This window comes from Pseudophryne corroboree, chromosome 4, assembly GCF_028390025.1.
Source record: "Pseudophryne corroboree isolate aPseCor3 chromosome 4, aPseCor3.hap2, whole genome shotgun sequence".
In the NCBI taxonomy this organism is placed as follows: domain Eukaryota; kingdom Metazoa; phylum Chordata; class Amphibia; order Anura; family Myobatrachidae; genus Pseudophryne; species Pseudophryne corroboree.
Genome location: NC_086447.1, coordinates 197,068,538 through 197,093,623, shown reverse-complemented (window position 1 = coordinate 197,093,623; position 25,086 = coordinate 197,068,538). Strand labels below are relative to the sequence as shown.

At 39.6% G+C, this 25,086-nt stretch overlaps 17 non-coding genes across 17 annotated transcripts; all 17 read left to right on the top strand.

Moving 5' to 3' along the window:
- The first annotated feature begins 10,543 nt into the window (after positions 1-10,543).
- On the top strand, positions 10,544-10,616 carry TRNAF-GAA (transfer RNA phenylalanine (anticodon GAA)). The gene has a single exon. It is a non-coding gene; the product is annotated as a tRNA-Phe (tRNA).
- Positions 10,617-11,427: 811 nt separating this feature from the next.
- Positions 11,428-11,500, top strand: TRNAF-GAA (transfer RNA phenylalanine (anticodon GAA)). Its single transcript has one exon. It is a non-coding gene; the product is annotated as a tRNA-Phe (tRNA).
- Positions 11,501-12,312: 812 nt separating this feature from the next.
- On the top strand, positions 12,313-12,385 carry TRNAF-GAA (transfer RNA phenylalanine (anticodon GAA)). Its single transcript has one exon. It is a non-coding gene; the product is annotated as a tRNA-Phe (tRNA).
- An 814-nt stretch (positions 12,386-13,199) lies between these two features.
- Positions 13,200-13,272, top strand: TRNAF-GAA (transfer RNA phenylalanine (anticodon GAA)). Its single transcript has one exon. It is a non-coding gene; the product is annotated as a tRNA-Phe (tRNA).
- An 811-nt stretch (positions 13,273-14,083) lies between these two features.
- On the top strand, positions 14,084-14,156 carry TRNAF-GAA (transfer RNA phenylalanine (anticodon GAA)). Its single transcript has one exon. It is a non-coding gene; the product is annotated as a tRNA-Phe (tRNA).
- Positions 14,157-14,970: 814 nt separating this feature from the next.
- Positions 14,971-15,043, top strand: TRNAF-GAA (transfer RNA phenylalanine (anticodon GAA)). The gene has a single exon. It is a non-coding gene; the product is annotated as a tRNA-Phe (tRNA).
- An 811-nt stretch (positions 15,044-15,854) lies between these two features.
- TRNAF-GAA (transfer RNA phenylalanine (anticodon GAA)) lies at positions 15,855-15,927 on the top strand. Its single transcript has one exon. It is a non-coding gene; the product is annotated as a tRNA-Phe (tRNA).
- Positions 15,928-16,739: 812 nt separating this feature from the next.
- On the top strand, positions 16,740-16,812 carry TRNAF-GAA (transfer RNA phenylalanine (anticodon GAA)). Its single transcript has one exon. It is a non-coding gene; the product is annotated as a tRNA-Phe (tRNA).
- Positions 16,813-17,626: 814 nt separating this feature from the next.
- On the top strand, positions 17,627-17,699 carry TRNAF-GAA (transfer RNA phenylalanine (anticodon GAA)). Its single transcript has one exon. It is a non-coding gene; the product is annotated as a tRNA-Phe (tRNA).
- Positions 17,700-18,510: 811 nt separating this feature from the next.
- TRNAF-GAA (transfer RNA phenylalanine (anticodon GAA)) lies at positions 18,511-18,583 on the top strand. The gene has a single exon. It is a non-coding gene; the product is annotated as a tRNA-Phe (tRNA).
- An 814-nt stretch (positions 18,584-19,397) lies between these two features.
- TRNAF-GAA (transfer RNA phenylalanine (anticodon GAA)) lies at positions 19,398-19,470 on the top strand. The gene has a single exon. It is a non-coding gene; the product is annotated as a tRNA-Phe (tRNA).
- A 1,688-nt stretch (positions 19,471-21,158) lies between these two features.
- Positions 21,159-21,231, top strand: TRNAF-GAA (transfer RNA phenylalanine (anticodon GAA)). Its single transcript has one exon. It is a non-coding gene; the product is annotated as a tRNA-Phe (tRNA).
- Positions 21,232-22,045: 814 nt separating this feature from the next.
- Positions 22,046-22,118, top strand: TRNAF-GAA (transfer RNA phenylalanine (anticodon GAA)). The gene has a single exon. It is a non-coding gene; the product is annotated as a tRNA-Phe (tRNA).
- A 366-nt stretch (positions 22,119-22,484) lies between these two features.
- Positions 22,485-22,789, top strand: TRNAF-GAA (transfer RNA phenylalanine (anticodon GAA)). The gene is made up of 2 exons: positions 22,485-22,521; positions 22,754-22,789. It is a non-coding gene; the product is annotated as a tRNA-Phe (tRNA).
- Positions 22,790-22,932: 143 nt separating this feature from the next.
- TRNAF-GAA (transfer RNA phenylalanine (anticodon GAA)) lies at positions 22,933-23,005 on the top strand. Its single transcript has one exon. It is a non-coding gene; the product is annotated as a tRNA-Phe (tRNA).
- An 812-nt stretch (positions 23,006-23,817) lies between these two features.
- TRNAF-GAA (transfer RNA phenylalanine (anticodon GAA)) lies at positions 23,818-23,890 on the top strand. Its single transcript has one exon. It is a non-coding gene; the product is annotated as a tRNA-Phe (tRNA).
- Positions 23,891-24,705: 815 nt separating this feature from the next.
- On the top strand, positions 24,706-24,778 carry TRNAF-GAA (transfer RNA phenylalanine (anticodon GAA)). The gene has a single exon. It is a non-coding gene; the product is annotated as a tRNA-Phe (tRNA).
- The last annotated feature ends 308 nt before the right edge of the window (positions 24,779-25,086 follow it).

The window sequence follows — 25,086 nt, the reverse complement described above, 5'->3', positions numbered from 1 at the left end:
AAACGCTATCCTCATGCCTTCTATGCTACAATGTCTGCTAAACGCAGAGGCACTGCCATATTGGTTCATCGTGATCTCCCTTTAGTTGTTCAGGACACAATTCAGGATGACCATGGCAGATTTGTGATTCTCTCCGGCTCCCTTAATCAAGCTCCCATTACTTTGGCATCGGTTTATGCTCCGAACATGCAGCAGGGTTCCTTCTTTAGGACGTTCTCGGACCACCTTTCTAAATTCTCAAATCCCTGGGTTATTGTGGCCGGTGATTGTAACGCTACAATGGATCCCCATGTTGATAGATCCCGCCCGGGTGTTGAGCCCTCTCCTCATGCCAAATTGTCTAAACTCCTCCAGACCTGTGTCACTGCACATAATTTATATGACTCCTGGAAAACGCTCTACCCCTCCGCTAAGGGCTATACACACTTCTCCCCACAACACGATATATACACTCGTATTGACTACATTTTTGTAGATAGGGACTCCACCCAATCCCTGTTGGGAGCCCAGGTGATCCCGACCACTTGGTCTGATCACTATGCGATTCTCCTTGATCTTGCCTGCTCCCATAAACCTCCGACATTCCGCAAATGGCGCCTTAATGAGTCCCTATTCCTTAAGCCTGATAATGTGACCCGAATAGAGGAGGCGATTCATCACTTCCTAAATGATAACGTCTCCCCTGACATATCGCCGACAATACTATGGGAAGCACACAAAGCGACCTTGCGGGGGCTCCTGATTAGCCTTACGTCGACACAAAGGAAGATTGAGTCTAAGCGGATCACGGACCTAGAGACTGAATTAACGGCCCTGACACTCCGTCATCAGCGATTCCCCAAACGTAAATTATATTTAAAAATACTTGCCCTGAAAGGGCAATTATCCCAAATACTCACAAAGAAAACGATCAAGTCACTGTTGTGGATCCGCCAAAAATTCTATGAAAAGTCGGATAAGGCAGATACATTACTAGTCCAGCGATTACGTGAGAAACGTACGCTCAATCGTATTCTGGCTTTGCGATGCCCTGACGGATCCGCAACAAGTGACCCTAAAATGATGGCTTCCCTTTTCCAGGAATATTATGCTTCTCTTTATAACCTTCCCTCAGAGGCCGTTACTGACCCACATTATACCGCAACTACCCAACATTACCTTACCTCTTGTCAATTACCGCAATTATCCACAGAGGACCTTAAGTTACTCAATGATCCCATCACACACGAGGAAATTCTTCTCACAATCGGCCAGCTCCGTCGCTCCTCCGCACCGGGTCCGGACGGATATACTGCCATATATTATAAGAAATTCTCCCAAGCCCTTCTCCCTATGTTACATTCACTTTTTAACTCGCTGATGGAGGGGAGCTCGCTTGATGCAGCGACCACCAAAGCCAATATTATAGTTATTGCCAAACCTGATCGGGATCCTATGGAACTAAAAAACTATAGACCCATTTCGTTATTAAACACGGATTTAAAGTTATTCGCTAAAATCCTGGCAAATCGACTCGCCCCCCATCTCCCTACACTGATACACCCAGATCAAGTAGGCTTCATCCCCAATCGCCAGGCTGCTGATAATACTAGGCGCCTTATAGATCTTATTCACCTCTCCCATCGGGATGCTACCCCAACGTTGGTGGTGGCACTTGACGCGGAGAAGGCCTTTGATAGGGTAGCATGGCCCTTCATACAACAAGCCCTTCAGGCAGTAGGTATTCAAGGCCCATTTTATAATGCCGTCACCTCGCTATATATTAACCCTTCAGCGTCAATCCTGGTTAATGGCCTCACCTCCTCGCCCTTGTCTATCAAAAATGGCACCCGACAGGGATGCCCACTTTCCCCATTACTCTTTGCCCTAGTGATGGAGCCACTGGCGGCGAAAATCCGTCTGAACCCCAATATTTCGGGTATTCGGGTGGATAACCATGAATATAAAATCGCATTATATGCAGATGATGTCATTCTCACATTGACCGACCCACACATATCCTTACAACAGCTCTTTCAGGAGATCCACGCATATAGCTCCATTTCAAATTATAAACTTAATGCAGACAAAACAGAGATTCTGGACCTACATATCCCCCCACAGGATCTCAGTATTTTACGTTCTTCCTATGCCTTTAAATGGCAAACTACAAAACTTAAATACTTAGGCATTTACCTAACCAAATCTTATTCATCGCTATATGCTGCTAACTTCCCACGGTTGATATCTCAATTTAAAACAGACCTTGCTACTTGGAACAAATTCTTTATCTCCTGGTTTGGTCGCATAGCAGCAGTCAAAATGAACTTACTGCCACGGATATTGTACCTGTGGCAAACCCTGCCTATTCATATCCCAGTCAAAATTTTAAAGAACCTACAGCGAGATATATCTAACTTTATTTGGGCTGGGAAGAAACCCAGGGTTAAGATACGGCTGCTGCAACAACACCGCTCGGAAGGCGGTCTTGGCGTTCCAGACCTTACTCGTTACTATCGAGCCACACACCTGGCCTCTTGTGTCCTTTGGCACTCACCTCCGGCACAGAGAACGTGGACCTGCATTGAGGCACAATCTCTTCGGATGTTCTCACCTTCAACCTTACTATGGTGCCCAGCCCGTTCTCGACCTGTTTCTAGTCTTCTCTTGCCAACGGTGCGCTTTTCCTTGTCAATATGGGATTTCTGCACTCGCTTCTATCAACTTCGTTCCCACAATCCCTACCTAACTCCTCTATGGAACAATCCGCACTTCCCACCAGGTAATGCCCACTCTGCATTTCATCATTGGACATCACACAATATTCTCTTCCTTCAAGACATTGCCCCTCTTTCCTCATTCCCATCTTTTGAAAATTTACAATCCCGCTACTCGCTCCCTCACTCGGTATTTTACCAATTTCTACAAATTAGACACTTCTACGGAACATTCCCTAAACCCACCCACCCCATCATGGCTACCCCTCTGGAAATATGGTGTTGCGGCTCCCGCTCAACGAAAGGACTCCTTTCACGCATCTACCGAGTGTTACTATCACATAATATCCCCCCCAAGGAGAGTCACGAGCTGGCATGGGAGAGGGAGGTAGGAGAGACCTTAACTATAGAGGAATGGGAGGATATTAGACAGGAAATCGCCAAAAGCTCTATTTCAGTTCGTATAGCCGAAAACTCATATAAATTGTATTATCGCTGGTATCTGGTCCCGACTAGATTACATTCTATCTATCCAACGTGCTCGGACGAGTGCTGGAGATTGTGTGGTTGCAGGGGAACCCTGTTGCATGTTTGGTGGTCTTGTCCAAAAATTAGCCAGTATTGGGGACAAATTCATAAATTGGTTTTAGAAGTCACGCACTTAACCTTGCCGGACTCACCCTTTTACTCACTGCTCTCCCGCCCCATCCCTGACACCTCGCACCACCAACGAGCCCTAATTAAACACATTCTGAACACAGCCAAATGCCTAATAGCATCTAATTGGAAATCTGTGGCCCCTCCCACCATGGCCGCTACTATTAACGCAATTTGGTACACATATAAGTTAGAACGAATCACGGCTTCTCTCCGAGACTCCCCTACCTCCTTTATTGAGACATGGACACCATGGACCTCGCATTTTAACGCTGAACCACCATTGACAACCATTTAACATTTAATACTCAGTGTTTCATTCTATATGTTTGACTCTGAATATTTGAGACATCAATCAGACCTTATTTTCACCTGAATCTGGCTTATATAGGTGGCTCGGACTGGCCGACCCTTCTTCTCTCTTCCTCCCTCCCCCCCCCCCTCTCCCTCTTCATGCTCTTTCTCTCTTTCACCCCCTCTACTAACTTTAAAGAATAGTTGTAGCAACTAGGTAATTCGGCTATTTGGAGGCAAGCGTCACAACTACTTATAGATATGTCTATTGTGTGCCCCTCCATCCTGATTATTATTTCTCACTAGTTCCTTATATGCCTTCTATTGTTACAACGATGTATCTATCTGTTTATATGCTTATATAACCAATAAAACGTTATTTCAAAAAAAAAAAAAAAATTGAGCAAAGTTATGGCAGAAACAGGATTAACATGGCCTGAAGCTTTACCCATTGTACTATACAGCATCAGAACCACTCCCAGGTCCCCTCTTAATCTGTCCTCCTTTGAAATCTTGTTTGGTCGACAACCGCATGTTATGATTAACCCTCAGGATGATTTGAAGTGTAACAATGAAGTGACTGTAAAATATCTGGTTAACATGAGTAAACAGCTAAGGAATCAAAATGACAATCTGAAGTTAGTGATTCCTGATTTGCCAGATAGTAATTGTCATGACATTGAACCTGGGGATTATGTAATGATACGTAATTTTCTACGCTCAGGTTGCCTTATTGACAGATGGGAAGGACCATACCAAGTCTTATTGATTAGCACGACAGCATTGAAGGTTGCCGAGAGAGAGACTTGGGTTCATTCGTCCCATTGTAAGAAGGTTGCTGATCCAGAGAGGTCTCGTGATAAAGAACAGACGGTAGAGGAAGTTGTATCACTGGAGTGTCTGTTTCAGGAGAACTGTGACGGCACCTGAGCATTGAAAATAATAAGATCGGAGGCAGTTGTCGATCCCCTGTTCCCTTTTATTGTTTTTCTCCACTTCCCATCCCATCTCCCTCAAGTATTTCTTTCCCCCTTCTCATTCTTCTCCATTTCCTCCTATAAGATGGACTTGCCCCAAGAGACGGTGATCCGGATTTTTCTGTTGACCATGATGTTGACCAGAGCAGTCTGTTCCGGCGAGAGTACCATGGAGGTCGAGAGAGGTTCTGGAATGGGTTCTGATGACAGAGATGGAGGCGTAGATTTCCAAGAACAACATAATCAACAAGCAAAGGCGAGTATCAGAAAACGATCCGATAGCATTGACAATAGAAGGAATTGTGAAGGATTGTTAGCTGAAGAAAACTGTATCTGTAGGCTCTGTGACAATGTAGTTGAGGATGGGTGTATCAAGAAATGTCAGTCCAGTTTTAATATCCACATGGACCGGCATCCATTGAGTGACTATCACTCCTTAGTGGGTAATGTGTTAAATCAGACAGATTGTTGGGTATGCTCTCAAGTACCTCAAGGCCATAGCAAATCAGGATTAGTGCCCTTCCCTTTAACTATAGGGGAGGTACTTGAGCTAAGTGGTGGGAGGCCGGTGGACAGGAGGTTTAATATCTCCAGTCCTCCTAGTTTGAAGCTCCACCAATATCATGTGGATAGATCCCTAGTATGTTTTAACATTTCCAATCCCCGAAAGCCGGGAAATTGGGAAGTGTCATGGAATAACCAAACCATGACCTTTTCATACAGAGCCGATAGAATGCCAACAGATACAGAACTTATACGCCACATAGCTGGTAGTGGAAAATATTTCTGATATAGGTATACCCTAGGAAGTAGGTCCATGAGAGTTGGAGAGGTATCACCAGGATACTGTGCACATATCATACAAACAGATACGTGTACTAGACAGATGGGAGAATTAGGGTTAGGAGATTTCACATGGAAGATGTGTAATATGGTTATGTCCTACTCCGTCCCATATGTTCTCCCCGATGATGCATATTTCATATGCGGGAGGAAGGCGTATAAGTGGCTTGCCCCAAACTCTGAAGGATTGTGTTATATTGGAAAGGTACTGCCTGAGGTAATGACTGTATCACATACTAAAATGAAAGATATTCACCGCAGTGCCCAAGCTCCTTATACTCACACTCATTACGAGCACATCGTTAAACGGCACCTGATAGAGAGAACAGAGCATCCGGCCTCTGACCTGATCAGTGAATCCACCGGGATTCAATTCCTAATTGCGTTAGATTTCACTCGCACCGCTAGAGGAGTGCTGAACTATAGATATATATCTGCGCTTGCAAATTTATTAGACAATATCACAGAAATGTATGATGACACGTTCAGGTATACTGGAAGGGAGCTCCAAGCTTATAAAACAGAACTGGTTCAGCATAGGATGATTCTCAATTATCTCACAGCTGTGACGGGCGGATATTGTGTCACCCTGGCAACTCAGTATGGAATAAAGTGCTGCAGTTATATTACGAATAGCACCGAGGACCCGGTCGAGGTCATAGACCAAAAGATGGACGACATTCTCCAATTAAAGTGGGAATTCCGCAGGAGACACAATCTCACCCTTGCTGCTGTGGGTAATGAGCTGACCAGTTGGGTGTCATGGTTGAACCCGCGAAATTGGTTCTCTGGTTTCGGAGAATGGGCTCAAGGAGTCATAATGGATGTAGGGAAGTTTCTTCTATGTATCTTGGGTGTTGTCATATCGATTGGCTTGATATTTAGATGCGGTCAGGCTTTAACGAAGTGCAAACGTAGTACCAGGGTAATGAGTCTAAGGAGTGAGGAAATTGTAATTCCAATGGATTTGATTTATGACCCAACGATAGAGACAATGATGTGATGAAAATGTGATTCTACGGTCCGTTTCTTTCACCTGTTTCTCCTTTTCTCCAAGATAAAAAGACCCGCTTGGAAGAGGAATTTGATGACCTTATATACAGACAACAGATGGATTAAAGAAGAAGTTTGACGACCTTGTACACAAACAACAGATGGACTATGCCATAGACCCCCAGTTTCCCTAGAAATTTTAAATTTACGCTAGCCCAACTTTTTTTGTAAGTCTATGGACATTGACAAGGCTTTTTGCATACCGTTAATAGCAAAAGCCCAAAGGAGACTTCAAACAAGACTTCAGACAAGACTTAAACCAACAAATGCATATTAACCTCACATAGAATATCAATGCATTTACAATAAGTGTTCTTTATCTTCATCTCTACAACCTTCAGGTAATGACACACATAGTCGATAGGGAATACAGACACAGATATCAGCACTCACATATTCCCCTATTCATGTATCATCAACTAAAATGTGCTCCCCCATTTTGTTGCAACCAAAAGCCGAAAAGAGCTCGGTAAAGTTTGACAGCCCATCCACAGACCCTTAATACGGGATAAGAAGGAATTCAAATGTATACTTCGCAATACCTCGAAGCTTGATTTAAAACATGTACGGCACGATGATACATGACCCCCCAAACATGGATTCATACACACATGCTTCTGCTATCTCACTAGGTCATACCCTTTCCTACCTTCTCCTCTCCTCCCCTACCCAATCATAGAAATGTATTTACACATGACATATATTTTTCTCTTTTTGAAATGTTTTAGAAAGTGGCAGTTATTGTTGACTGCCAAAGGGTGGACTGTCAAAGTCAGAAAAATATCATGATGCACACTGCCATATTTGCACCTCATATGTGTCCCCGCTGCGCATGCGTACGCTCTCCCGTGCGTGCGCATACTCGCTGTTATGTGCACCCGCAGGCGCACGGTATGCGCATTTACGGTAGAGTTTATGTGCGCCTAGCGTGCGACTCAATCATTACATATTTTCACCATATAATGTATTTTGTAGATTATGGTCCCTTTGATAGAATCTGAAAGTTTAGTTAATGTAGCATGTTCATAGACAAAGAGATCCCTCTTTGTTTGATACGAAGGGTCAGACAAGGGTTATACAGTGGTGTTTAGTATCCATCGGAAGAGTATTTAATTAGCAATATTCCGGTGTTGGTTTGAAGCGGATAACTCGCTCGTGCGAATAGTTATGGACATAAGAAGTTTATGGACTTTTACTATATTTGCACTTTATTATCCATGCGGCGGGAAACCTAGTTTCCCACCCACCTGAGCAGTTGGAAATAGTCCCAGCCCACCTGTATGAATCAACCTATGACCTTTTGTTATAATGCGAAGAGGAATTCCTGTGTCCAATGAACAATAAGAATATAGGACCATTGTACTGTATTATGTGTAGGGTATAAAAGGACAAGCCGACCTGATCCAGCTCTCTATTCTCTTCAACGGTTCTCATTGCTGATAATCGGGAGCTGGATATCCAGAGGCGCATGCGATTGTTTCCCTTGAGCGTAAGTTTTCTCCGCAATCATATTGTCTTTCTTGTTATTGTGAGCCATATATCTCTCTCTCTCTCTTCTCCTCTTTTTCTCTCTTTCTCTTAATTGTTATTGTACTGCTATTGTATTTCATGTGTAGTTATCTGGTTAGGTAGTCTATGTTATATTGGTAGTGTATGACTTGTATTGTTTTATTCTTTTTGAACATTCATTCATTTCCTTAAAAGGCGTTAGACCCTTAGACCGGTATTGTGTGTGTGTTCATTATATTGCAGTGGGTAATAGGAGCGTCTCTATCGCTCAAACAGCTTTCGTGTAAACCATCTTACACTGTGTTGCATTTTCACCTTATCACTGCACAAGGGTTTACAGTATAAGTACATTGTTTATGGTATAGTTATAAAGGTTTAACATTGTGAGCGTCTGCGCCGCTGGTGATCTCTTCGTGGTCCCGAGCGTCCGCTACGCTAATAGCGTATCATTACGTTAGTCGGCAGCCTATAGCGTGCCTGCCTGTGATCTCTTGGCCGTAAGCGAACGTGACGCTCGAGCGTCTCGACTACGGCTAAGCGATTGTTACGCAACGTGCGTACCCTTACGGTATACCATACGCCAATAGCGTACTGTGTTCTTCCACCTTTTAGAGGGTTTTAAGTAAGATAAATATTCAGCTTTATCACTGCATATTTAGTTGCTGTTTTTTTGTTAAAGAATAGCAATTTAGCAGCAGAAACTGCCGTGTTCAGGTTCTGGTCTTCAAGATCATTTCATGTTATTACAGTTTGCATTATTATTAGCCCCAATAAAAGAATTTCTTATTAGTAGAGCTTGGCGAAATAGCTCAGTTGTGAGAACATTAGACTGAAGATCTAAGGGTGTCTTGTTCAATCCTGGGGTTTAGCATGGTTGGGTGTTTGCTTTTGCTACTGAATAGCAATTTAGCAGCAAAAACTGTTGTTTTCAGTTTTTGATCTTGAAAAACATTTTATGTTATTTCAGTTTGCAATATCTTTAGCTTCAAAAAAGACATTCTTATCAGTATAGCTTGCCAAAATAGCTCAGTTGTGAGAGCAATAGACTGAAGACCTTAAAATCCCTAGTACGATCGTGGCTTTCCACATGTTTGGGTGTTTGCATTTTGTTACTGAGTAGCAATTCAGCAAAAAGAAATTTAGCAGCAGAAACGTTTATTTTCAGGTTTCGCCCTCTAGGACACTTGATGTTCTTTCAGTTTGCCTTATCTTAAACACCAAAAAAGACTTTCCAAATGTCAGACGTAGCTGCAGTAGCTCATTTGGGAGAGCATTAGACTGAAGATCTATAAGTCCCTTGTTCGATCCTGGGTTTCGGCATGTTTAGTAGCTGTATTTTTGTTACAGAATAGCAATTTACCAGCAGAATCTTTCATTATAAGGTGTTGCTCTTCAAGAACACTTGATGCTCTTTTTTTCCCAACCTAAAACCCCAAATACGACTTCACATCTGTCACAATTAGCCGAAATAGCTCAGTTGGGAGAGCGTTAGACTGAAGATCGTTAGACCCTTGGACCGGTATTGTGTGTGTGTTCATTATATTGCAGTGGGTAATAGGAGCGTCTCTATCGCTCAAACAGCTTTAGTGTAAACCATCTTACACTGTGTTGCATTTTCACCTTATCACTGCACAAGGGTTTACAGTATAAGTACATTGTTTATGGTATAGTTATAAAGGTTCGATCCCGGGTTTCGGCATATTTAGTTGCTGTTTTTTTTTGTTACAGAATAGCAATTTAGCAGCAGAAACTGCCGTGTTCAGGTTCTGGTCTTCAAGAACATTTCATGTTATTACAGTTTGCATTATTAATAGCTCCAATAAAAGAATTTCTTATTAGTAGAGCTTTGCGAAATAGATCAGTTGTGACAACATTAGACTGAAGATCTAAGGGTGTCTTGTTCAATCCTGGGGTTTAGCATGGTTGGGTGTTTGCTTTTGCTACTGAATAGCAATTTAGCAGCAAAAACTGTTGTGTTCAGGTTTTGATCTTGAAAAGCATTTTATGTTATTTCAGTTTGCAAAATCTTTAGCTCCTAAAAAAAGACATTCTTATCAGTATAGCTTGCCAAAATAGCTCAGTTGTGAGAGCAATAGACTGAAGACCTTAAAATCCCTAGTACGATCGTGGGTTTCCACATGTTTGGGTGTTTGCAGTTTGTTACTGAGTAGCAATTCAGCAAAAAGAAATTTAGCAGCTGAAACTTTCATTTTCAGGTTTCGCCCTCTAGGACGCTTGATGTTCTTTCAGTTTGCCTTATCTTAAACACCAAAAAAGACTTTCCAAATGTCAGACTTACCCGCAATATCTCTTTTGTGAGAGCATTAGACTGAAGATCTAAAGGTCCCTGGTTCGATCCCAGGTTTTGGCATGTTTAGTTGCTGTATTTTTGTTACAGAATAGCAATTTACCAGCAGAATCTTTCATTATCAGGTGTTGTTCATCAAGAACACTTAATGCTCTTTTTTTCCCCAACCTAAAACCCTAAATACGGCTTGACATCTTTCACAATTAGCCGAAATAGCTCAGTTGGGAGAGCGTTAGACTGAAGATCTAAAGGTCCCTGGTTCGATCCCGGGTTTTGGCATATTTAGTTGCTGTTTTTTGTTACAGAATAGCATTTTAGCAGCAGAAACTGCCGTGTTCAGGTTCTGGTTTTCAAGAACATTTCATGTTATTACAGTTTGCATTATTATTAGCCCCAATAAAAGAATTTCTTATTAGTAGAGCTTGGCGAAATAGCTCAGTTGTGACAACATTAGACTGAAGATCTAAGGGTGTCTTGTTCATTCCTGAGGTTTAGCATGGTTGGGTGTTTGCTTTTGCTACTGAATAGCAATTTAGCAGCAAAAACTGTTGTGTTCAGGTTTTGATCTTGAAAAGCATTTTATGTTATTTCAGTTTGCAAAATCTTTAGCTCCTAAAAACAGACATTCTTATCAGTATAGCTTGCCAAAATAGCTCAGTTGTGAGAGCAATAGACTGAAGACCTTAAAATCCCTAGTACGATCGTGGGTTTCCACATGTTTGGGTGTTTGCAGTTTGTTACTGAGTAGCAATTCAGCAAAAATAAATTTAGCAGCAGAAACTTTTATTTTCAGGTTTCGCCCTCTAGGACACTTGATGTTCTTTCAGTTTGCCTTATCTTAAACACCAAAAAAGACTTTCCAAATGTCAGACGTAGCTGCAATAGCTCATTTGGGAGAGCATTAGACTGAAGATCTATAAGTCCCTGGTTAGATCCCGGGTTTCGGCATGTTTAGTTGCTGTATTTTTGTTACAGAATAGCAATTTACCAGTAGAATCTTTCATTATAAGGTGTTGCGCTTCAAGAACACTTGATGCTCTTTTTTTCCTAACCTAAAACCCCAAATACGACTTCGCATCTTTCACAATTAGCCGAAATAGCTCAGTTGGGAGAGCGTTAGACTGAAGATCTAAAGGTCCCTGGTTCGATTCTGGGTTTTGGCATATTTAGTTGCTGTTTTTTTGTTACAGAATATCAATTTAGCAGCAGAAACTGCCGTGTTCAGGTTCTGGTTTTCAAGAACATTTCATGTTATTACAGTTTGCATTATTATTAGCCCCAATAAAATAATTTCTTATTAGTAGAGCTTGGCAAAATAGCTCAGTTGTGACAACATTAGACTGAAGATCTAAGGGTGTCTTGTTCAATCCTGGGGTTTAGCATGGTTGGGTGTTTGCTTTTGCTACTGAATAGCAATTTAGCAGCAAAAACTGTTGTGTTCAGGTTTTGATCTTGAAAAGCATTTTATGTTATTTCAGTTTGCAAAATCTTTAGCTCCTAAAAAAAGACATTCTTATCAGTATAGCTTGCCAAAATAGCTCAGTTGTGAGAGCAATAGACTGAAGACCTTAAAATCCCTAGTACGATCGTGGGTTTCCACATGTTTGGGTGTTTGCAGTTTGTTACTGAGTAGCAATTCAGCAAAAAGAAATTTAGCAGCAGAAACTTTTATTTTCAGGTTTCGCCCTCTAGGACACTTGATGTTCTTTCAGTTTGCCTTATCTTAAACACCAAAAAAGACTTTCCAAATGTCAGACGTAGCTGCAATAGCTCATTTGGGAGAGCATTAGACTGAAGATCTATAAGTCCCTGGTTAGATCCCGGGTTTCGGCATGTTTAGTTGCTGTATTTTTGTTACAGAATAGCAATTTACCAGTAGAATCTTTCATTATAAGGTGTTGCGCTTCAAGAACACTTGATGCTCTTTTTTTCCCAACCTAAAACCCCACATACGACTTCACATCTTTCACAATTAGCCGAAATAGCTCAGTTGGGAGAGCGTTAGACTGAAGATCTAAAGGTCCCTGGTTCGATCCCGGGTTTCGGCATATTTAGTTGCTGGTTTTTTTGTTACAGAATAGCAATTTAGCAGCAGAAACTGCCGTGTTCAGGTTCTGGTTTTCAAGAACATTTCATGTTATTACAGTTTGCATTATTATTAGCCCCAATAAAAGAATTTCTCATTAGTAGAGCTTGGCGAAATAGCTCAGTTGTGACAACATTAGACTGAAGATCTAAGGGTGTCTTGTTCAATCCTGGGGTTTAGCATGGTTGGGTGTTTGCTTTTGCTACTGAATAGCAATTTAGCAGCAAAAACTGTTGTGTTCAGGTTTTGATCTTGAAAAGCATTTTATGTTATTTCAGTTTGCAAAATCTTTAGCTCCTAAAAAAAGACATTCTTATCAGTATAGCTTGCCAAAATAGCTCAGTTGTGAGAGCAATAGACTGAAGACCTTAAAATCCCTAGTACGATCGTGGGTTTCCACATGTTTGGGTGTTTGCAGTTTGTTACTGAGTAGCAATTCAGCAAAAAGAAATTTAGCAGCAGAAACTTTCATTTTCAGGTTTCGCCCTCTAGGACACTTGATGTTCTTTCAGTTTGCCTTATCTTAAACACCAAAAAAGACTTTCCAAATGTCAGACGTAGCTGCAATAGCTCATTTGGGAGAGCATTAGACTGAAGATTTATAAGTTCCTGGTTCGATCCCAGGTTTCGGCATGTTTAGTTGCTGTATTTTTGTTACAGAATAGCAATTTACCAGCAGAATCTTTCATTATAAGGTGTTGCTCTTCAAGAACACTTGATGCTCTATTTTTCCCCAACCTAAAACCCCAAATACGACTTTATATCTTTCACAATTAGCCGAAATAGCTTAGTTGGGAGAGCGTTAGACTGAAGATCTAAAGGTCCCTGGTTCGATCCCGGGTTTCGGCACATTTAGTTGCTGTTTTTTTGTTACAGAATAGCAATTTAGCAGCAGAAACTGCCGTGTTCAGGTTCTGGTCTTCAAGATCATTTCATGTTATTACAGTTTGCATTATTATTAGCCCCAATAAAATAATTTCTTATTAGTAGAGCTTGGCAAAATAGCTCAGTTGTGAGAACATTAGACTGAAGATCTAAGGGTGTCTTGTTCAATCCTGGGGTTTAGCATGGTTGGGTGTTTGCTTTTGCTACTGAATAGCAATTTAGCAGCAAAAACTGTTGTGTTCAGTTTTTGATCTTGAAAAACATTTTATGTTATTTCAGTTTGCAAAATCTTTAGCTTCAAAAATAGACATTCTTATCAGTATAGCTTGCCAAAATAGCTCAGTTGTGAGAGCAATAGACTGAAGACCTTAAAATCCCTAGTACGATCGTGGGTTTCCACATGTTTGGGTGTTTGCATTTTGTTACTGAGTAGCAATTCAGCAAAAAGAAATTTAGCAGCAGAAACTTTTATTTTCAGGTTTCTCCCTCTAGGACACTTGATGTTCTTTCAGTTTGCCTTATCTTAAACACCAAAAAAGACTTTCCAAATGTCAGACGTAGCTGCAATAGCTCATTTGGGAGAGCATTAGACTGAAGATCTATAAGTCCCTGGTTAGATCCCGGGTTTCGGCATGTTTAGTTGCTGTATTTTTGTTAAAGAATAGCAATTTACCAGCAGAATCTTTCATTATAAGGTGTTGCTCTTCAAGAACACTTGATGCTCTATTTTTCCCAACCTAAAACCCCAAATACGACTTCACATATTTCACAATTAGCCGAAATAGCTCAGTTGGGAGAGCGTTATACTGAAGATCTAAAGGTCCCGTGTTCGATCCCTGGTTTTGGCATAGTTAGTTGCTGTTTTTTTTGTTACAGAATAGCAATTTAGCAGCAGAAACTGCCGTACTCAGGTTCTGGTCTTCAAGAACATTTCATATTATTACAGTTTGCATTATTATTAGCCCCAATAAAAGAATTTCTTATTAGTAGAGCTTGGCGAAATAGCTCAGTTGTGACAACATTAGACTGAAGATCTAAGGGTGTCTTGTTCAATCCAGGGGTTTAGCATGGTTGGGTGTTTGCTTTTGCTACTGAATAGCAATTTAGCAGCAAAAACTGTTGTGTTCAGGTTTTGATCTTGAAAAGCATTTTATGTTATTTCAGTTTGCAAAATCTTTAGCTCCTAAAAAAAGACATTCTTATCAGTATAGCTTGCCAAAATAGCTCAGTTGTGAGAGCAATAGACTGAAGACCTTAAAATCCCTAGTACGATCGTGGGTTTCCACATGTTTGGGTGTTTGCAGTTTGTTACTGAGTAGCAATTCAGCAAAAAGAAATTTAGCAGCATAAACTTTCATTTTCAGGTTTCGCCCTCTAGGACACTTGATGTTCTTTCAGTTTGCCTTATCTTAAACACCAAAAAAGACTTTCCAAATGTCAGACTTACCCGCAATATCTCTTTTGTGAGAGCATTAGACTGAAGAGCTAAAGGTCCCTGGTTCGATCCCAGGTTTTGGCATGTTTAGTTGCTGTATTTTTGTTACAGAATAGCAATTTACCAGCAGAATCTTTCATTATCAGGTGTTGTTCATCAAGAACACTTAATGCTCTTTTTTTCCCCAACCTAAAACCCTAAATACGACTTTATATCTTTCACAATTAGCCGAAATAGCTTAGTTGGGAGAGCGTTAGACTGAAGATCTAAAGGTCCCTGGTTCGATCCCGGGTTTCGGCATATTTAGTTGCTGTTTTTTTGTTACAGAATAGCAATTTAGCAGCAGAAACTGCCGTGTTCAGGTTCTGGTCTTCAAGATCATTTCATGTTATTACAGTTTGCATTATTATTAGCCCCAATAAAAGAATTTCTTATTAGTAGAGCTTGGCAAAATAGCTCAGTTGTGAGAACATTAGACTGAAGATCTAAGGGTGTCTTGTTCAATCCTGGGGTTTAGCATGGTTGGGTGTTTGCTTTTGCTACTGAATAGCAATTTAGCAGCAAAAACTGTTGTGTTCAGTTTTTGATCTTGAAAAACATTTTATGTTATTTCAGTTTGCAAAATCTTTAGCTTCAAAAATAGACATTCTTATCAGTATAGCTTGCCAAAATAGCTCAGTTGTGAGAGCAATAGACTGAAGACCTTAAAATCCCTAGTACGATCGTGGGTTTCCACATGTTTGGGTGTTTGCATTTTGTTACTGAGTAGCAATTCAGCAAAAAGAAATTTAGCAGCAGAAACTTTTATTTTCAGGTTTCTCCCTCTAGGACACTTGATGTTCTTTCAGTTTGCCTTATCTTAAACACCAAAAAAGACTTTCCAAATGTCAGACGTAGCTGCAATAGCTCATTTGGGAGAGCATTAGACTGAAGATCTATAAGTCCCTGGTTAGATCCCGGGTTTCGGCATGTTTAGTTGCTGTATTTTTGTTAAAGAATAGCAATTTACCAGCAGAATCTTTCATTATAAGGTGTTGCTCTTCAAGAACACTTGATGCTCTTTTTTTCCTAACCTAAAACCCCAAATACGACTTCGCATCTTTCACAATTAGCCGAAATAGCTCAGTTGGGAGAGCGTTAGACTGAAGATCTAAAGGTCCCTGGTTCGATCCCGGGTTTCGGCATATTTAGTTGCTGTTTTTTTGTTACAGAATAGCAATTTAGCAGCAGAAACTGCCGTGTTCAGGTTCTGGTCTTCAAGATCATTTCATGTTATTACAGTTTGCATTATTATTAGCCCCAATAAAAGAATTTCTTATTAGTAGAGCTTGGCGAAATAGCTCAGTTGTGAGAACATTAGACTGAAGATCTAAGGGTGTCTTGTTCAATCCTGGGGTTTAGCATGGTTGGGTGTTTGCATTTGCTACTGAATAGCAATTTAGCAGCAAAAACTGTTGTGTTCAGGTTTTGATCTTGAAAAGCATTTTATGTTATTTCAGTTTGCAAAATCTTTAGCTCCTAAAAACAGACATTCTTATCAGTATAGCTTGCCAAAATAGCTCAGTTGTGAGAGCAATAGACTGAAGACCTTAAAATGCCTAGTACGATCGTGGGTTTCCACATGTTTGGGTGTTTGCAGTTTGTTACTGAGTAGCAATTCAGCAAAAAGAAATTTAGCAGCAGAAACTTTTATTTTCAGGTTTCGCCCTCTAGGACACTTGATGTTCTTTCAGTTTGCCTTATCTTAAACACCAAAAAAGACTTTCCAAATGTCAGACGTAGCTGCAATAGCTCATTTGGGAGAGCATTAGACTGAAGATCTATAAGTCCCTGGTTAGATCCCGGGTTTCGGCATGTTTAGTTGCTGTATTTTTGTTACAGAATAGCAATTTACCAGTAGAATCTTTCATTATAAGGTGTTGCGCTTCAAGAACACTTGATGCTCTTTTTTTCCCAACCTAAAACCCCACATACGACTTCACATCTTTCACAATTAGCCGAAATAGCTCAGTTGGGAGAGCGTTAGACTGAAGATCTAAAGGTCCCTGGTTCGATCCCGGGTTTCGGCATATTTAGTTGCTGTTTTTTTTGTTACAGAATAGCAATTTAGCAGCAGAAACTGCCGTGTTCAGGTTCTGGTTTTCAAGAACATTTCATGTTATTACAGTTTGCATTATTATTAGCCCCAATAAAAGAATTTCTTATTAGTAGAGCTTGGCGAAATAGCTCAGTTGTGACAACATTAGACTGAAGATCTAAGGGTGTCTTGTTCAATCCTGGGGTTTAGCATGGTTGGGTGTTTGCTTTTGCTACTGAATAGCAATTTAGCAGCAAAAACTGTTGTGTTCAGGTTTTGATCTTGAAAAGCATTTTATGTTATTTCAGTTTGCAAAATCTTTAGCTCCTAAAAAAAGACATTCTTATCAGTATAGCTTGCCAAAATAGCTCAGTTGTGAGAGCAATAGACTGAAGACCTTAAAATCCCTAGTACGATCGTGGGTTTCCACATGTTTGGGTGTTTGCAGTTTGTTACTGAGTAGCAATTCAGCAAAAAGAAATTTAGCAGCAGAAACTTTCATTTTCAGGTTTCGCCCTCTAGGACACTTGATGTTCTTTCAGTTTGCCTTATCTTAAACACCAAAAAAGACTTTCCAAATGTCAGACGTAGCTGCAATAGCTCATTTGGGAGAGCATTAGACTGAAGATTTATAAGTTCCTGGTTCGATCCCAGGTTTCGGCATGTTTAGTTGCTGTATTTTTGTTACAGAATAGCAATTTACCAGCAGAATCTTTCATTATAAGGTGTTGCTCTTCAAGAACACTTGATGCTCTATTTTTCCCCAACCTAAAACCCCAAATACGACTTTATATCTTTCACAATTAGCCGAAATAGCTTAGTTGGGAGAGCGTTAGACTGAAGATCTAAAGGTCCCTGGTTCGATCCCGGGTTTCGGCATATTTAGTTGCTGTTTTTTTGTTACAGAATAGCAATTTAGCAGCAGAAACTGCCGTGTTCAGGTTCTGGTCTTCAAGATCATTTCATGTTATTACAGTTTGCATTATTATTAGCCCCAATAAAATAATTTCTTATTAGTAGAGCTTGGCAAAATAGCTCAGTTGTGAGAACATTAGACTGAAGATCTAAGGGTGTCTTGTTCAATCCTGGGGTTTAGCATGGTTGGGTGTTTTCTTTTGCTACTGAATAGCAATTTAGCAGCAAAAACTGTTGTGTTCAGTTTTTGATCTTGAAAAACATTTTATGTTATTTCAGTTTGCAAAATATTTAGCTTCAAAAATAGACATTCTTATCAGTATAGCTTGCCAATATAGCTCAGTTGTGAGAGCAATAGACTGAAGACCTTAAAATCCCTAGTACGATCGTGGGTTTCCACATGTTTGGGTGTTTGCATTTTGTTACTGAGTAGCAATTCAGCAAAAAGAAATTTAGCAGCAGAAACTTTTATTTTCAGGTTTCTCCCTCTAGGACACTTGATGTTCTTTCAGTTTGCCTTATCTTAAACACCAAAAAAGACTTTCCAAATGTCAGACGTAGCTGCAATAGCTCATTTGGGAGAGCATTAGACTGAAGATCTATAAGTCCCTGGTTAGATCCCGGGTTTCGGCATGTTTAGTTGCTGTATTTTTGTTAAAGAATAGCAATTTACCAGCAGAATCTTTCATTATAAGGTGTTGCTCTTCAAGAACACTTGATGCTCTATTTTTCCCAACCTAAAACCCCAAATACGACTTCACATATTTCGCAATTAGCCGAAATAGCTCAGTTGGGAGAGCGTTATACTGAAGATCTAAAGGTCCCTGGTTCGATCCCTGGTTTTGGCATAGTTAGTTGCTGTTTTTTTTGTTACAGAATAGCAATTTAGCAGCAGAAACTGCCGTACTCAGGTTCTGGTCTTCAAGAACATTTCATATTATTACAGTTTGCATTATTATTAGCCCCAATAAAAGAATTTCTTATTAGTAGAGCTTGGCGAAATAGCTCAGTTGTGACAACATTAGACTGAAGATCTAAGGGTGTCTTGTTCAATCCAGGGGTTTAGCATGGTTGGGTGTTTGCTTTTGCTACTGAATAGCAATTTAGCAGCAAAAACTGTTGTGTTCAGGTTTTGATCTTGAAAAGCATTTTATGTTATTTCAGTTTGCAAAATCTTTAGCTCCTAAAAAAAGACATTCTTATCAGTATAGCTTGCCAAAATAGCTCAGTTGTGAGAGCAATAGACTGAAGACCTTAAAATCCCTAGTACGATCGTGGGTTTCCACATGTTTGGGTGTTTGCAGTTTGTTACTGAGTAGCAATTCAGCAAAAAGAAATTTAGCAGCATAAACTTTCATTTTCAGGTTTCGCCCTCTAGGACACTTGATGTTCTTTCAGTTTGCCTTATCTTAAACACCAAAAAAGACTTTCCAAATGTCAGACTTACCCGCAATATCTCTTTTGTGAGAGCATTAGACTGAAGATCTAAAGGTCCCTGGTTCGATCCCAGGTTTTGGCATGTTTAGTTGCTGTATTTTTGTTACAGAATAGCAATTTACCAGCAGAATCTTTCATTATCAGGTGTTGTTCATCAAGAACACTTAATGCTCTTTTTTTCCCCAACCTAAAACCCTAAATACGACTTTATATCTTTCACAATTAGCCGAAATAGCTTAGTTGGGAGAGCGTTAGACTGAAGATCTAAAGGTCCCTGGTTCGATCCCGGGTTTCGGCATATTTAGTTGCTGTTTTTTTTGTTACAGAATAGCAATTTAGCAGCAGAAACTGCCATGTTCAGGTTCTGGTTTTCAAGAACATTTCATGTTATTACAGTTTGCATTATTATTAGCCCCAATAAAAGAATTTCTTATTAGTAGAGCTTGGCGAAATAGCTCAGTTGTGACAACATTAGACTGAAGATCTAAGGATGTCTTGTTCAATCCTGGGGTTTAGAATGGTTGGGTGTTTGCTTTTGCTACTGAATAGCAATTTAGCAGCAAAAACTGTTGTGTTCAGGTTTTGATCTTGAAAAGCATTTTATGTTATTTCAGTTTGCAAAATCTTTAGCTCCTTAAAAAAGACATTCTTATCAGTATAGCTTGCCAAAACAGCTCAGTTGTGAGAGCAATAGACTGAAGACCTTAAAATCCCTAGTACGATCGTGGGTTTCCACATGTTTGGGTGTTTGCAGTTTGTTACTGAGTAGCAATTCAGCAAAAAGAAATTTAGCAGCAGAAACTTTCATTTTCAGGTTTCGCCCTCTAGGACACTTGATGTTCTTTCAGTTTGCCTTATCTTAAACACCAAAAAAGACTTTCCAAATGTCAGACGTAGCTGCAATAGCTCATTTGGGAGAGCATTAGACTGAAATTCTATAAGTCCCTGGTTTGATCCCAGGTTTTGGCATGTTTAGTTGCTGTATTTTTGTTACAGAATAGCAATTTACCAGCAGAATCTTTCATTATCAGGTGTTGTTCATCAAGAACACTTAATGCTCTTTTTTTCCCCAACCTAAAACCCTAAATACGGATTTACATCTTTCACAATTAGCCGAAATAGCTCAGTTGGGAGAGCGTTAGACTGAAGATCTAAAGGTCCCGGGTTTTGGCATATTAAGTTGCTGTTTTTTTGTTACAGAATATCAATTTAGCAGCAGAAACTGCCGTGTTCAGGTTCTGGTTTTCAAGAACATTTCATGTTATTACAGTTTGCATTATTATTAGCCCCAATAAAATAATTTCTTATTAGTAGAGCTTGGCGAAATAGCTCAGTTGTGACATCATTAAACTGAAGATCTAAGGGTGTCTTGTTCAATCCTGGGGTTTAGCATGGTTGGGTGTTTGCTTTTGCTACTGAATAGCAATTTAGCAGCAAAAACTGTTGTGTTCAGGTTTTGATCTTGAAAAGCATTTTATGTCATTTCAGTTTGCAAAATCTTTAGCTCCTAAAAAAAGACATTCTTATCAGTATAGCTTGCCAAAATAGCTCAGTTGTGAGAGCAATAGACTGAAGACCTTAAAATCCCTAGTACGATCGTGGGTTTCCACATGTTTGGGTGTTTGCAGTTTGTTACTGAGTAGCAATTCAGCAAAAAGAAATTTAGCAGCAGAAACTTTTATTTTCAGGTTTCGCCCTCTAGGACACTTGATGTTCTTTCAGTTTGCCTTATCTTAAACACCAAAAAAAGACTTTCCAAATGTCAGACGTAGCTGCAATAGCTCATTTGGGAGAGCATTAAACTGAAGATCTATAAGTCCCTGGTTCGATCCTGGGTTTCGGCATGTTTAGTTGCTGTATATTTGTTACAGAATAGCAATTTACCTGCAGAATCTTTCATTATAAGGTGTTGCTCTTCAAGAACACTTGATGCTCTATTTTTCCCAACCTAAAACCCCAAATACGACATCACATCTTTCACAATTAGCCGAAATAGCTCAGTTGGGAGAGCGTTATACTGAAGATCTAAAGGTCCTTGGTTCGATCCCTGGTTTTGGCATAGTTAGTTGCTGTTTTTTTTTGTTACAGAATAGCAATTTAGCAGCAGAAACTGCCGTACTCAGGTTCTGGTCTTCAATAACATTTCATATTATTACAGTTTGCATTATTATTAGCCCCAATAAAAGAATTTCTTATTAGTAGAGCTTGGCGAAATAGCTCAGTTGTGACAACATTAGACTGAAGATCTAAGGGTGTCTTGTTCAATCCTGGGGTTTAGCATGGTTGGGTGTTTGCTTTTGCTACTGAATAGCAATTTAGCAGCAAAAACTGTTGTGTTCAGGTTTTGATCTTGAAAAGCATTTTATGTTATTTCAGTTTGCAAAATCTTTAGCTCCTAAAAAAAGACATTCTTATCAGTATAGCTTGCCAAAATAGCTCAGTTGTGAGAGCAATAGACTGAAGACCTTAAAATCCCTAGTACGATCGTGGGTTTCCACATGTTTGGGTGTTTGCAGTTTGTTACTGAGTAGCAATTCAGCAAAAAGAAATTAAGCAGCATAAACTTTCATTTTCAGGTTTCGCCCTCTAGGACACTTGATGTTCTTTCAGTTTGCCTTATCTTAAACACCAAAAAAGACTTTCCAAATGTCAGACGTAGCTGCAATAGCTCATTTGGGAGAGCATTAGACTGAAGATCTATAAGTCCCTGGTTAGATCCCGGGTTTCGGCATGTTTAGTTGCTGTATTTTTGTTACAGAATAGCAATTTACCAGTAGAATCTTTCATTATAAGGTGTTGCGCTTCAAGAACACTTGATGCTCTTTTTTTCCTAACCTAAAACCCCAAATACGACTTCACATCTTTCACAATTAGCCGAAATAGCTCAGTTGGGAGAGCGTTAGACTGAAGATTTAAAGGTCCCTGGTTCGATCCCGGGTTTTGGCATATTTAGTTGCTGTTTTTTTTGTAACAGAATAGCAATTTAGCAGCAGAAACTGCCATGTTCAGGTTCTGGTTTTCAAGAACATTTCATGTTATTACAGTTTGCATTATTATTAGCCCCAATAAAAGAATTTCTTATTAGTAGAGCTTGGCAAAATAGCTCAGTTGTGACAACATTAGACTGAAGATCTAAGAGTGTCTTGTTCAATCCTGGAGTTTAGCATGGTTGGGTGTTTGCTTTTGCTACTGAATAGCAATTTAGCAGCAAAAACTGTTGTGTTCAGGTTTTGATCTTGAAAAGCATTTTATGTTATTTCAGTTTGCAAAATCTTTAGCTCCTAAAAAAAGACATTCTTATCAGTATAGCTTGCCAAAATAGCTCAGTTGTGAGAGCATTAGACTGAAGACCTTAAAATCCCTAGTACGATCGTGGGTTTCCACATGTTTGGGTGTTTGCAGTTTGTTACTGAGTAGCAATTCAGCAAAAAGAAATTTAGCAGCATAAACTTTCATTTTCAGGTTTCGCCCTCTAGGACACTTGATGTTCTTTCAGTTTGCCTTATCTTAAACACCAAAAAAGACTTTCCAAATGTCAGACTTACCCGCAATATCTCTTTTGTGAGAGCATTAGACTGAAGATCTAAAGGTCCCTGGCTCGATCCCAGGTTTTGGCATGTTTAGTTGCTGTATTTTTGTTACAGAATAGCAATTTACCAGCAGAATCTTTCATTATCAGGTGTTGTTCATCAAGAACACTTAATGCTCTTTTTTTCCCCAACCTAAAACCCTAAATTCGGCTTGACATCTTTCACAATTAGCCGAAATAGCTCAGTTGGGAGAGCGGTAGACTGAAGATCGAAAGGTCCCTGGTTCGATCCCGGGTTTTGGCATATTTAGTTGCTGTTTTTTTGTTACAGAATAGCAATTTAGCAGCATAAACTGCAGTGTTCAGGTTCTGGTTTTCAAGAACATTTCATGTTATTACAGTTTGCATTATTATTAGCCCCAATAAAAGAATTTCTTATTAGTAGAGCTTGGCGAAATAGCTTAGTTGTGACAACATTAGACTGAAGATCTAAGGGTGTCTTGTTCATTCCTGGGGTTTAGCATGGTTGGGTGTTTGCTTTTGCTACTGAATAGCAATTTAGCAGCAAAAACTGTTGTGTTCAGGTTTTGATCTTGAAAAGCATTTTATGTTATTTCAGTTTGCAAAATCTTTAGCTCCTAAAAACAGACATTCTTATCAGTATAGCTTGCCAAAATAGCTCAGTTGTGAGAGCAATAGACTGAAGACCTTAAAATTCCTAGTACAATCGTGGGTTTCCACATGTTTGGGTGTTTGCAGTTTGTTACTGAGTAGCAATTCAGCAAAAATAAATTTAGCAGCAGAAACTTTTATTTTCAGGTTTCGCCCTCTAGGACACTTGATGTTCTTTCAGTTTGCCTTATCTTAAACACCAAAAAAGACTTTCCAAATGTCAGACGTAGCTGCAATAGCTCATTTGGGAGAGCATTAGACTGAAGATCTATAAGTCCCTGGTTAGATCCCGGGTTTCGGCATGTTTAGTTGCTGTATTTTTGTTACAGAATAGCAATTTACCAGTAGAATCTTTCATTATAAGGTGTTGCGCTTCAAGAACACTTGATGCTCTTTTTTTCCTAACCTAAAACCCCAAATACGACTTCACATCTTTCACAATTAGCCGAAATAGCTCAGTTGGGAGAGCGTTAGACTGAAGATTTAAAGGTCCCTGGTTCGATCCCGGGTTTTGGCATATTTAGTTGCTGTATTTTTTTGTTACAGAATAGCAATTTAGCAGCAGAAACTGCCATGTTCAGGTTCTGGTTTTCAAGAACATTTCATGTTATTACAGTTTGCATTATTATTAGCCCCAATAAAAGAATTTCTTATTAGTAGAGCTTGGCAAAATAGCTCAGTTGTGACAACATTAGACTGAAGATCTAAGAGTGTCTTGTTCAATCCTGGGGTTTAGCATGGTTGGGTGTTTGCATTTGCTACTGAATAGCAATTTAGCAGCAAAAACTGTTGTGTTCAGGTTTTGATCTTGAAAAGCATTTTATGTTATTTCAGTTTGCAAAATCTTTAGCTCCTAAAAAAAGACATTTTTATCAGTATAGCTTGCCAAAATAGCTCAGTTGTGAGAGCAATAGACTGAAGACCTTAAAATCCCTAGTACGATCGTGGGTTTCCACATGTTTGGGTGTTTGCAGTTTGTTACTGAGTAGCAATTCAGCAAAAAGAAATTTAGCAGCAGAAACTTTTATTTTCAGGTTTCGCCCTCTAGGACACTTGATGTTCTTTCATTTTTCCTTATCTTAAACACCAAAAAAGACTTTTCAAATGTCAGACGTAGCTGCAATAGCTCATTTGGGAGAGCATTAGACTGAAATTCTATAAGTCCCTGGTTTGATCCCAGGTTTCGGCATGTTTAGTTGCTGTATTTTTGTTACAGAATAGCAATTTACCAGCAGAATCTTTCATTATAAGGTGTTGCTCTTCAAGAACACTTGATGCTCTATTTTTCCCCAACCTAAAACCCCAAATACGACTTTACATCTTTCACAATTAGCCAAAATAGCTCAGTTGGGAGAGCGTTAGACTGAAGATCTAAAGGTCCCTGGTTCGATCCTGGGTTTCGGCATATTTAGTTGCTGTTTTTTTGTTACAGAATAGCAATTTAGCAGCAGAAACTGCCGTGTTCAGGTTCTGGTTTTCAAGAACATTTCATGTTATTACAGTTTGCATTATTATTAGCCCCAATAAAAGAATTTCTTATTAGTAGAGCTTGGCAAAATAGCTCAGTTGTGACAACATTAGACTGAAGATCTAAGAGTGTCTTGTTCAATCCTGGGGTTTAGCATGGTTGGGTGTTTGCATTTGCTACTGAATAGCAATTTAGCAGCAAAAACTGTTGTGTTCAGGTTTTGATCTTGAAAAGCATTTTATGTT